Here is a 12,400-nt window from a genome sequence, read left to right as displayed (position 1 = left end):
CACCTCGTGTAAGTGGCTGCAGTCACTTTCGCTTCCACCTCAAGCCATGAATCCAGGCTGACTCTTTCGAGGCGCAGTGCAGCCCTGGGGCACCTAAACGCACACTGGACCACAGAGCAGGCGTTTAGCCTCCCTCTTTCACTGGCCACGACTTCCTCCCTCTCCTGGCTACTCCCCTCCCACACCCAACTTCTGCCCTCAGACTCTTCCTTCACATTCAGTGGCCACGCCCACCCCGCAGAGAGCAAAGGCCCAGGACCAAAAGGCCCTACTAAACACCCTCTACATGCCAGTGCTGCGATAGATGCTAGGGGGGGAGAAGGATTTGCAGAGAACTGAAACAAGTTTTAAGCCTACCCAGTGGTTTCAGGCTAGTTTGAGAGAAAGTAAAGGCTCAGAGACCCACCCCCTATGAAACCAAATAACAGGGCAAAACAAATATCCAGAATTCATCCCTGTACCTGGTGGAAGCAACACAGGAAAAGATCCTAAGTGAGAAAAAAACATGGAGGAATTTTAAGAGTTGGTGAGACCCCAGGATATCTAGGAAAGAAGAGAGGACTGTGGTTCCCAGACACTCCACTCCCTCTGGAATTGGCGTGTAGGGAACACAGGTCTGCAGACCCCAGTGTACGTGCTCTTGACCACAAGGCTTCCTCATTTTTCACTGGACTCACCTTCACACATTATTGGCACTTACAGGATTCATGCCCAATCACCGTTGCAGTTTTGAAGGCTGATCATCTATAAAAATGTGAAAAGAGGCAGAACGTAAATGCAGAAAGTTGGAAACCCAAACGGCCCATGCTCTCAGCTCATATCGTTTCATTTTGCCAACTAGATCAAAGAAGAATATCCTCAAAACTCAACACACAAAAATATACACGCATTCCAACAACTTCAAAATCCTTTTCCTGGAAGGCTTACCCATGAAATAAATCACTGGGTGGCCATAGCTCCTGTTCAGAAACAGTCAGGATGTGGGTCATGAACTCGGTTGCCTTCAGTGCTGATGACTGGGTTGCAGCATTTGCTCAGCCAGGGAACTGTTATGAGAACACCTGCTCTGTCCTCTTTTAGCAACACATGGAGAATAAGCTGGATCCTGGAAGCCCAGATGACCAGGAATCTTCCACCTCCTACCCTCAGCATAGAAGAATTCCAGGAATCAATGGATGATTGAAAGTTCCTCTTCACTCATCCAGGAGCTGTGCCAACTCGTCTTATACATTCAACTGTTTGGCTCCCATAAAACAACAAACAACAAGTGGGTTATAGGCTTCCAACTTTCAGACAAGTTCAAAGAACTGATTAAGGCTATTGAAAACCAAAAGCAATGTTATCAACACAGTTTGGATTAGATAGCTGATCCTAACACAAGGACCAAGTGACACCCAATTAAAGAAGCAAAACAACTAAATGCCCTTCGAAGTCAGGCAACCTTCGAAGACAGACAGAGAGAACATACTCGTGGACACAGTGGGGGAAGGAGAGGGTGGAGCAAACTGAGAGAGCAGCAGGAAACATACATATTACCATATGCAAAATAGAGAGCCAGGGGGAATTTGCTGTGTGATGCAGGGAGCTCAGCCCAGTGCTCCGTGACCACCTAGAGGCAGGGAATGGGAGGGAAGTTCAAGAGGGAGGAGACACATGTATTCCTGTGGCTGATTCATGTTGCTGCATGGCAGAAGCCAGCACGATATTGTAAAGCAATTATCCTCCAATAAAGTTTTTTTTTTTTTTTTAATCACATAGCCTTTGGAATATTGATGAGGTGACTTTGACCCAAAGGTCACAAGGCTGGCTCCATTAGGATTTTCTTGGTGGCAGGTGACAGAAAACCCAGTTGAGATTGGTTTAAATACAAGCAAGGGAATGTAATTGCTTATGAAAAATTTTTTTAAGTCTGGAGGCAGATCTTACTTCATATTCATCTGGATTGAGGGCTAAACCGATGTCATCAAGATTCCATCCCTCTCAGACTACACCATCTACCATAGCGAACCCAGGTGATAAGTGAACTCAGCCAGTCCCAACAATACTAGCAAAAGTCTTCTGTCTCTGATGGGTTCAGAGGTAGGACCATGACTACTGTGTTCTGAATATTTGCATCCACTCAAAATTTGTATGTTAAAATTCTAACCCCCAATATGATGGTATTCAGAGATAGAGCATTTGGGAGGTGCTCAGGGCCGAAGAATTGATGCGTTTGAACTGTGGTGTTGGAGAAGACTCTTGAGAGTCCCTTGGACTGCAAGGAGATCCAACCAGTCCATTCTGAAGGAGATCAGCCCTGGGATTTCTTTGGAAGGACTGATGCTAAAGCTGAAACTCCAGTACTTTGGCCACCTCATGTGAAGAGTTGACTCATTGGAAAAGACTCTGATGCTGGGAGGGATTGGGGGCAGGAGGAGAAGGGGATGACCAAGGATGAGATGGCTGGATGGTATCACGGACTAGATGGATGTGAGTCTGAGTGAACTCCGGGAGTTGGTGATGGACAGGGAGGCCTGGCGTGCTGCGATTCATGGGGTCACAAAGAGTCGGACATGACTGAGTGACTGAACTGAACTGAACGGGACATGAGAGCAGAGCCCTGATGAATGGCATTAGTGTTTCTCTAAAAAGGACCCTGAAGAGTTCTCTTGTACCTTCTTCCCCAGGAGGATACAAGCCTTAAGCCCAGAAGAGGGTCCTCACCCAACCACGTTGGCCCCTGGATCTTGGGCCCTCTGGCCTCCAAGTCTGTGAGAAATAAGTTTTTGTTGTTTACAAACCACTCAGTCTGTGGTGTCGCAGTCCATGTTACAGCAATGTGAAGGGACTAGGGCAATGACGGTGATGTGCAGAAGGTCAAACAAACCCCAGGAAGGGCCCAGACTTGGAGTCTCACAAAAGGTACCCTACATCTACTGCCTCTGTCCACCTTGCTCCCATGGTCCTACACCCCTCCAACTCCCCCACCATGGAAACTGCCCAGGTTCAGCGGTACACATGAGCCCAGCAGAGAGTGAGTCACCCCTGTCAACATTCTAGTAAGGCCCCAGGGACTGGGTCAGGGAGGCATGCCCAAGACATTCTGCACATGTTTCTGGGACAGAGAGCAGGCATCACTCTCACTGAGCAAGTATCAACAAGAGAAGCCAAGACCCAGAGGACAACAGCATGTGCCCAAGCCAACCATGTTGGCTGCCAGGACAGCCAGCAGTCAGACACCAGGGCATAGGCAAGTGAGCTGCAGTGAGTGGTTCAGGACTAAGACTGTGAACAGCGAGTACAGCCAGAGCTGCTTGCGGGTGAGCAAGTGTGATGATAGGGAGGCCCAGATCCTGCCAGGTGCAGACTGCATGACAGAGAACCCAGAGCAGCTACTAATCCGGGCCCAGCATGACCCAGACTTTGAGGCTTCCTCTCGCAGTCTCCATGGAGAGTGGCAGGGAGCAGCTGAGTCACCCAGAGAGCAAAGGCAAGGCTGGTGTCTCTCCTGCACACACAAAAGACCATTGGGATGTGATTGGGAAGCACTGAACCATGTGAGCTGATCAGTTCTGAGCATTTTTCTGGTCCTTCCCTGCCAGGTCAGGGCCAGTCTTAATGAGCCAAGACCACCTTTTGTGTTTGGGCTAAAAGCTAGGGCAGGAAAACCTACCCCTACTAACTCCACTGTCCTGAGTACAGACAAACTTCTAGATCACCATTCTGTTTTAACCTGTCTAAAATGGGTAGTTAGGCTCAGCTAGTAAAGAATCCACATGCAACGCAGGAGACCCCGGTTCAATTCCTTGGTTGGGAAGACCCCCAAAGAAGGGATAGCCTACCCACTCCAGTATTCTTGGGCTTCCCTAGTGGCTCAGGCAGTAAAGAATCCGCCTGCAATGAGGGAGACCTGGGTTCGATCCCCAAGTTAAGAAGATCCCTTGGAGGAAAGCATGGCAACCCACTCCAGTATTCTTGCGTGGAGATCCCCATGGACAGAGGAGCCTAGCGAGCTACAGTCCATGGGGTTGCAAACAGTCAGACACGCCTGAGCAACCATGCACATAATGGTTATACACACACACACACACACACACACATATATTTGCAGAATGAAATGGCTAGGCCACAGTACCCAGATATCTGATTCAGCATTATCCAAGATGTCTCTGAAAAGGTGTTTGGTTTTTTTTTTTAAGATAAGAGTAACATTTAAATCAGTAGACTTTGAGTAAAGCAGACTACCATCCATAATGTGGGTGGGTCTCACCCATCGGCTAGAGCCTTAAAGGAAAAAGACTGACCTCCCCCAAGCAAGAGGGTACTTGGCCGGCAGACCACCTGCCAGGAGCCAGCACGGGAGATCCCACCCATGACAAGGTCATGCGGAGAGGCCTGATGGGCAAGGCGAGTCAGGTCTCAAGGGGTCCTCTGTCTGAGCATCTACCCCAAAACCAAAATCTGTCTGTTTACTGTCTGCTATACTATACTCTTCTGACATAACAGGGGGCTATCCCCGAAAAAGTTAATTCAGAGCTCCAGTTAACAGTCTCCTGCATATAAACAGAATGTCTCAGTTTAAACCCCTTTGATGGCTTTCTAACTTATCTGACTGGTCTGCCCAGACTTTATGACTTGTGGATTGTTTATAGCCCCCAACCGTGAGAGGCACAAAGCTCAAAACATCTTAAAGATATAGAGCCTTTTAGAGTTAAGAATTAGTTGGTGAAGAGTTTGTTGAGTTAATGTTTGTCGCCAGGCCTCCATACCCTTTATCTTTTAGGCACCTGGGAGAATATTAATCAATGTAATCAGGATGCAGAAATAGGAATATAGTAGTTTTGATGTTAGCAATACTAGACTTTTGAGTTAATTAATTTTCTCTTTGTTATAAATCACTGTACTCCATTTCTTGTTATAAATTGTTGTATCCTTGCTATGTAAGAATGTAACTTTATTTGGTGCTTTCTGAGAGTGGCACCAGACTTTGGGAAGAACAACACTATTACCCTTATCAGAAAAGGGCCGTAAAATGTTAATTGGCCTTCTGGCCAGAAGATGATGTAAATCACCTAAGACTTGTGTATACAACTAGGTATGCAGAGAGAAAGCCTGGTCTCGATAAGAGTCAGGGCAGTTGACACTGCATAATTTTGTATTATCCATTGATCTCTAAAATCAAGAGTATATAAGGCCTTTCCGGACAATAAAGGATGGGCCAGTCACTGGACTGGTTTCCCCCGTGTCTTTTCTTACTCTATTTTCTGGCTGAATTCCCATCTGGGGTGTGGAGGCTCACCATGTCTACTTACTTGCCCCGGCTTCTAAGATCCATGAAAGAGGGAGCCCAAGGCGGGGCACCCTCCGCTACTCAAACTGGTGCCGGTGGCCTAACATAGATGGTGCAAATCTCTTGTCCTGAGGTTTTATTAGTTCTCCACGTAAACCAAGTTATTCAGCATCTTTTCTCCACTAAATTTTCCTACTATACTATTTCCTCTTAATTTCTTTTATATTTCTAAATAATTAAGTTTTTCCTCACCTACTCTGTCTCCCCTTTGAATTACCCTGGATCCACCGGGGCAGGACCCCAACAACCACCTGTGAACTCAAACTGCAGCTCTTCGATGGGCCTCCAGCCTGCCAGCCTACCCTATAGATATTGACCTTGCCAGCTTCCACAATTGTGTGAGTCAATTCTCTAGATTAATCTCCATAGATAGGCGGCTGTATTGTGCTTAGTCACTTCAGTCATGTCCAGCTCTTTGCCACCCCATGGTCTATAGCCCACCAGGCTCCTCTGTCCATGGGATTCTCCATAGGTTGGAGTGGGTCGCCATGCCCTCCTCCAGGGGATTGTCCCAACCCAGGGATCAAACCCAGGTCTCCTGCATTGCAGGCAGATTGTTTACCATCTGAGCCACCAGGGAAGACTAAGAATACTGGAATGCGTAGCCTATCCCTTCGCCAGGGGATCTTCCTGACCCACAAATCGAACTGGGGTCTCCTGCATTGCAGGCAGATTCTTTACCAGTTGAGCTACCAGGGAAGCCCATAGATAGGCCGATATATAGGTAAATTCAGATACAGAGACACACACATACAAACATCATACCGGTTCTCTGTGTCCGGAGAACCCTGATTCATACACCATCTCTCTGGGTTTAAAAGCTGAAACCCTTTTTCATATTCCCAAGCACTCATCCTACTGCCAAATGAGAAGTATATAGATATATAAAGACAAATGGATAGACAGACAGATAGATAGATAGATAGATAGATAGATAGATAGATAGATAGATATTGGGTTGGCTGAAAAGTTCATTTGGGGTTTTTTGTAAGATGTTATGGAAAAACCCCAATTAACTTTTTGGCCAATTGGTAGGTAGGTGGGTGGGTAGATAACAGATAAAAGAATGGCACCCACTCCAGTACTCTTGCCTGGAAAATCCCATGGATGGAGGAACCTGGTAGGCTGCAGTCCATGGGGTTGCTAAGAGTTGGACACGACTGAGTGACTTCACTTTTACTTTTCACTTCCATGCATTGGAGAAGGAAATGACAACCCACTCCAGTATTCTTGCCTGGAGAATCCCAGGGATAGGGGAGTCTGGTGGGCTGCCATCTATGGGGTCGCACAGAGTCGGACATGACTGAAGCGACTTAGCAGCAGCAGCAGATAATATTAATAGAGAGAGAGATACAGTACTGCCCTCTGTGTCCTCCATCACATCACACACCATTCACTCACTGTATCTGACAAATGATTACTGGGTACCTACTATGGGTTTCAGGTGCTGAAGATTCAGCAGATAACATAGCTCCTCCCCCTTTGGAACTTAAACTCTCAAACATATAAACCATGATAAACATGTAGAAATGAAATGATAGCCAGCCTGTGACATTGTGGGGAAAGGTAATATTTTACCCATTTTTCAGAGGACTGTGAGGTTCTGGAAAATGAAACATGTCCAAATTGATACAGACAGCCAGAGATGGAGCCACTGTGTAACTCCATGTCTAACACCAGTGTCCAAGTCCCTCTTATCCAGGTGCTGGAGAGGTTGGGAGAACTTTAGGCGAGGGGATGCTGAAAGAGGAGAGATCATTCCAAAAGCAAAATATCCACATTTCTCATGCTTTCCTCTTGGTTTATGTCTGAAACTCTTCTGACAAAAGTTCCCCCGTGAAGTGGGTACAGTAGAGTTGGTGAAGACACCAGTCTTTGGACCCAAGCCATTTGAGCAAGAAGAAAGAGTGGTAGAAAGATGCTCCCTCAGAGCCTTGGAGGATGGGCTGGGCTGAGGGCAAGCCCAGGAGCAGCCCCTCTGATTGGCAGCATGATACCCTCCCCACATACCCCTACTGGCCACCTTCATGGGCAGGGAGGGATATTGAAAAGGAGTCAGATACAAGGTTTAAGCCATGAAATAACTGTTGCCAAATCCCAGGTTCCTCCCACTACTAACGTGTAGCTTGGTTTTAATGTTTAGATGTGATTTTGCTAGGCAGCCAGGGAAGGATGGTGTGGTTTCCCACTTGTAGGAGAAGCAAAGTTATGGAGACAAGGGCAGAGTGCTATCACCAGAACACAGTCAACCAGCCTGGGGGGCAGCAAGGCAGGAAGGAGCACCAACCTGGCCACCAGGAGACTTCGGTTTCAGAGCTGCTTCAGGAGAAACCATCGTGGTCACTATGGATCTGGTCTGGGTCTTGAAGTTCGTCCAGTCCTACCCTCTTGCTCTAATAAAGAACACAAGGTCTTCCTTTCATCCGGCTGGAAAAAGAGAAAGCTAAGAGCCTGACACGTCAAATTACCATCACAAATCTCCCTAAAACAGCAGTGCAGAAGGCATGATGCTGGCACCACCCAAACCAGCCAGCCCAGGCCAGCTCAGCTTAGAGTAGCTTCACAAGCAAAAACAAGCCTCCAGCTTCCAAGCTGGAGCAGAAAAGACTGGCAGTATTTGTTTCTATGGGCTTCCCAGGTGGCACTGTTGGTAAAGAACCCACTTGTCAGTGTAGAAGATTTAAGAGACAAGGGCTCAGTTCCTGGGTCAGGAAGATCCCCTGGAAGAGGGCATGACAACCCACTCTAGTATTCTTGCCTGGAGAATCCCATGGACAGAGGAGCCCGGTGGGTTATAGTCCATAGGGTTGCAAAGAGTGAGACATGACTGAAGCAATTTAGCCCATACACATTTGCCTCAGCCCTACGTGAGCACTGGCCTGGGCAATTGACTAAAATGCTAGCAACCATTATCTCCAAGTTACAGGTGGGGAAAACGAGGTTGGTCATCTGTTGAAGGTTAAAATCAAGGGGAGGTGCTAGAACCAGGATTATAATCAGATCTTCTGACTCCCAAGTCTTAACTTTAAACTGTCCTTCTCAGAAATCCCAGCTGTTTCCTCCAAGACCCAGACTCATTCTCTGGGAACTTCTGGGAGAGACAGGTCACTGGCAAATAATAAGCACATGTTGAAAGCATAAGGACTAGATTTCAAGCAAATGATCAGGTATGGAGTATCACAGGGAGGGGTGCACAGGCACCATGGGTCTGCAGCTGAAAGTGCTTCATGGCAGGCAGAGTAGACAGGTTTGCCAAGTTACAGGTTTCCTGAACTTGCAAACAGAGGGCTTTTCTCCTGGAGTGGCCTGGTTAAGCCTAGTGCAGGAATGAGGTGGGGGCGAGTCCCAGATTTCTGGATTATCGAATCTTCTGGTCCCAAGCAGAATCCACAGGGTGCTGAGGGCCTCCAACTCTCATGCTCTCGCATTGCCAATGAGCCTTTGGGGGCTCAGGGGACACACAGACCTCTATACTCATGGCCTCCTCTAATCCTGATTGTGGTTAAGACAAGGCGTGTGTGTGCGTGCAGTTGCTCAGTCCTGACTCTGCGAACCTATCGACTGTAGCCAACTAAGCTCCTCTGTCCATGGGATTCTCCAGGCAAGAATACTGGAGTGGGTTGCCATGCCCTCCTCCTCCAGTGGATCTTCCTGACCCAGGGATCAAACCTGCCTCTCTCACGTCTCCTGCATTGGCAGGCAGGTTCTTCACCACTAGCGCCACTTGGGAAGCCCCAGAGATAACGCTGCTGAGGTTCAAATCATGCGGGGAGTCAGACCAGGTCCTATGACCAGATCTACAGCCCACCAAGATGGACTGAATTAACCCTTCAAGATGGTTTCATGTAATCAGAAACAGGAAGCTCTGCGCCTGGGACTCACCCTCTAGAGATGGAAATCCACAGAGGGTAGGGGCGGTGGTGTACAGTATTTTGCCAGCAAAGACTTCTCTGAAATACCAGTGTCTGGCTCTGCACTGTCTGCCAGTGCCTTCGGGTGACCTCAGGGGAAGCAGGAGCCCTGGACTTTCCAAGCTCCTATCATCTCTTTGCTACTGCTCCTGAGATGCCTCACCCCATCAGTCCCCACCCAGCAGCCAGAATATTGTTCCAAACAAAAACCCTCTGATCACTCTCATCCTCAGCTCCGAATCCCTCCAGAGGCTCTGCATTGTCCTCAAGATGAATCTTTCCAAGTGGCTGTGTGGCCTGGTCCCAACCCTCTCCAGCCTCTTCACCTTCTGTCAGTCTCTCAGGACATATGGTCCAAGCAGGGTGGACTTCATTCAGTGACCTGAACAAATGGTGCCCCTCTCTCACCCCCAGCCCCTTTGCCAGACCTACCTGCCCATCCCTCTGTTCTCATCCAGTGGCCATTTGTTGTTGTTTAGTCATGAAGTCGTGTCTGACTCTGTGACCCCATGGACTATAACCTGCCAGGCTCCTCTGTCCATGGACTTCTCCAGATAACAACACTGGAGTGGGTTGCTGTTTTCTCCTCCAGGGGATCTTCCCAACCCAGGGATTGAACCTGTGTCTTCTAAATGGGCAGACAGATTCTTTACCTCGGAGCCACCAGGGAAGCCTCCTGTGGGGCTAATGGCATGAAAAAGCATCCTGAAGGTGTGTATCTGTGAGCAGGAAGGCCAAGGGGTGCCCTCAGGTGCTGGGTAAGGAGCAGCCATGTCCCCAGTGTACCCAGGGCACAGATGGGGTCACTGACCGGGGCCAGTGCCCACCCCTCTTCACCGAAGCCCCAGTCTGCTGGTCATCACTGCCAGGCAGCCCAGTGTCTGCTTCTTGGCCGCCTAAGCTGGGCCTCACAGGCATGAGGCCAGTCTAGAAAGCATTGGTCAAAGGGTGCCTGGGGCTCTCTCTCACCGAATGGGCCAGCTGGTGGTGTGTGGGTCTGTGTGTCGGTGTGTGTGCCCAGTCTGATCTGCTCATAACAAGCCCGACATACACCCTCCCGCCCATGAGGTCTGCCCAGCGGCCCACAGAGCTGGCCATGGACACACTGAAGAAACGAGGTACTGGCCTCCCACCAACCTGTCTCCCTCAGAGTGGCATCGCTCAGCCTTTCTCAGATGGTGGGTTATGTGCCGGATGGCGCCCGCCTACCCCGTGCCTACTGCCTCTGCCATTGCCCTCCTGCTCTGAGCCCGGGCCGGTGGCCGGTGCATGTGCCTGGGTTGAGGGCAGAGGAGGTGCTATCCCCCAGGCTCTCTCCATGCCCACTGGCTACAGTGACCCTGACCAAAGGCACCTTCCAGACATCCTCCCTGCAAACTGCAGCTCTAATATTTGAGTTGCAGCCTCTCCCCTCAGCCCCCTGACCCCTGGCAGCTCCAGGGTGTCACTGCCCATTGGTGCTTTAAACCCTGATGTGCCTTGTACTGAGTGCCCTCTTAATCCCTCATCACTTACCTTCTCAGCGCACCATCTTGCTTTTCTCAGATGCAGATTCAAAGAGGGCCAAGTTCCTACCCTTGAGCAGAACTGAAAGAGCCTGACAGGCCACTCCCAACTGGCCTTCCACACCCTCCTGAGCTCCCTGGGGTCAGACTCCCCTTCCACGGAGAACAGGACAGCGCTGCTAAGGAAACTGCAAAGAACCACCTCTCCAGAATGGCCCACCCCTCCTCCCAGCCTCCTCCTCTGGCTCAGCTCCACTGCCTGGTAGGGGAGAGGGACTACAGCATGGGGGTTGGGGTGGGGGGACACCTCACATCTGAGGCAAGGACAGGAGAGAGCAGACGCTTAAAACCCATCAACAGAAAAGTCTGGTGAGACCCCTTGGCCCAGCAAGATCCAACAAGTATCTCTGCAAACACCATTCACTGAGATGCTCCGTAAAAAAAAAAATGCAATTCTGCAGTCCAGGGAGTTTTGGAAACCTAACACACCATATCATCTCCTCTCGGAGAATCACAATCCACACTGGCATAGTCAAGGCTGAGAGGACCTAAAGAAAAAGTACCTGTTAAAGATTGCTTTTTGTCTTTGCTTTCTTTCTGGCCACACTGCACGTGGGATCTTAGTCCCCCTGACCAGGAATCAAAACCTTGCCCCTTGCATTGGAAGTGTGGAGCCTTGACCACTGAACCCCCCAAGGAAGTCTCGAAAAGGTACCTATTAAAGGTCATTGAACCAGCATTTCATCAGCTATTAATAGATGATGTGGATGGATAGACAGAGAGGCTGAGGATAGATGGGAGATAGAGATAGAGATAGAGATTAATTTTTATAGTTATATAAGTACAATGAAACACAGTTTTAAATAGCAGGGATCCAGACCAACCATTTTCATTTTATAAATGAAATCATGGGGGCTCAGAAAAGCTTTTACCCAAGGTCACACCATAGCACTAGAATCCAGGCCTCCTGATGCCTAGTCCAGGCTTTTTCCAACAGGCCTTGTTTCCTTTTTTTGCTTAACTCTAAACCCCAGGACTTCTGGTAATCAAAGAGATCGATTCTATTTTCAAGACAGACCCTGGTGTTTGTGATTAATCTCAGTGACTTCACAGGGCTTCCCTTGCAGGCATGCCCTCTGCTGAGGAAGGCGCCCTTTCCTGCATCCCAGACTCCAGGTCAACCATGGCGGGTGGCAGGGCCCAGGGCAGAGGCCTGCAGGTGAGGGTGACATTGAGCCCTGACTCTGGATACTGGGTCCTGCCACCCTGGTGGTTCAGACAGTAAAGAATCTGCGTGCAGTGCAGGAGACCTGGATTCGATCTCTGGGTTGAGAAAATCCCCTGGAAGAGGGCATGACAACCCAACTCCAGTACTCTTGCCTGAAGAATCCCCATGGACAGAGGAGCCTGGCGGGCTACAGCCCATGGGGTTGCAAAGAGTCAGACACGACTGAGCAACTAAGCAAAAACAAAAACAAAATCTTTAACAGGTACTTTTTCTTTAGGTCTTCTCAGAGTCTTGGCTAGGCCAGTGTGGATTGTGATTCTCCGATTCACACACTCAGCTTGGGTTTGGGAAGTGGGCTTCTTGACAGGTGTTCCCAAATGGGAACAGACATTTGACAGGGCATCCACAGGGATGAAGTTGGAGACAC

The 12,400-nt window shown here is 49.0% G+C and overlaps 1 long non-coding RNA gene across 1 annotated transcript in view; it reads right to left on the bottom strand.

The window, feature by feature from the left end:
- The window catches only part of LOC138427915 (uncharacterized), a 37,387-nt gene extending 35,619 nt beyond the window's left edge, over positions 1-1,768 (bottom strand). Inside the window, exons 1-2 of the long non-coding RNA XR_011252226.1 lie at positions 928-1,768; positions 678-744 (exon numbers count right to left, since the gene is read on the bottom strand). This is a non-coding gene — a long non-coding RNA (uncharacterized lncRNA). The remainder of the gene's footprint in view (positions 1-677; positions 745-927) is intronic.
- Between the last annotated feature and the right edge of the window lie 10,632 nt (positions 1,769-12,400).

The sequence above is a fragment of the Ovis canadensis genome, chromosome 22 (genome assembly GCF_042477335.2).
Source record: "Ovis canadensis isolate MfBH-ARS-UI-01 breed Bighorn chromosome 22, ARS-UI_OviCan_v2, whole genome shotgun sequence".
Classification (NCBI taxonomy): Eukaryota; Metazoa; Chordata; class Mammalia; order Artiodactyla; family Bovidae; genus Ovis; species Ovis canadensis.
Note: the sequence above shows the minus strand (reverse complement) of the source record. Positions and strands in the feature narration are given on the sequence as shown.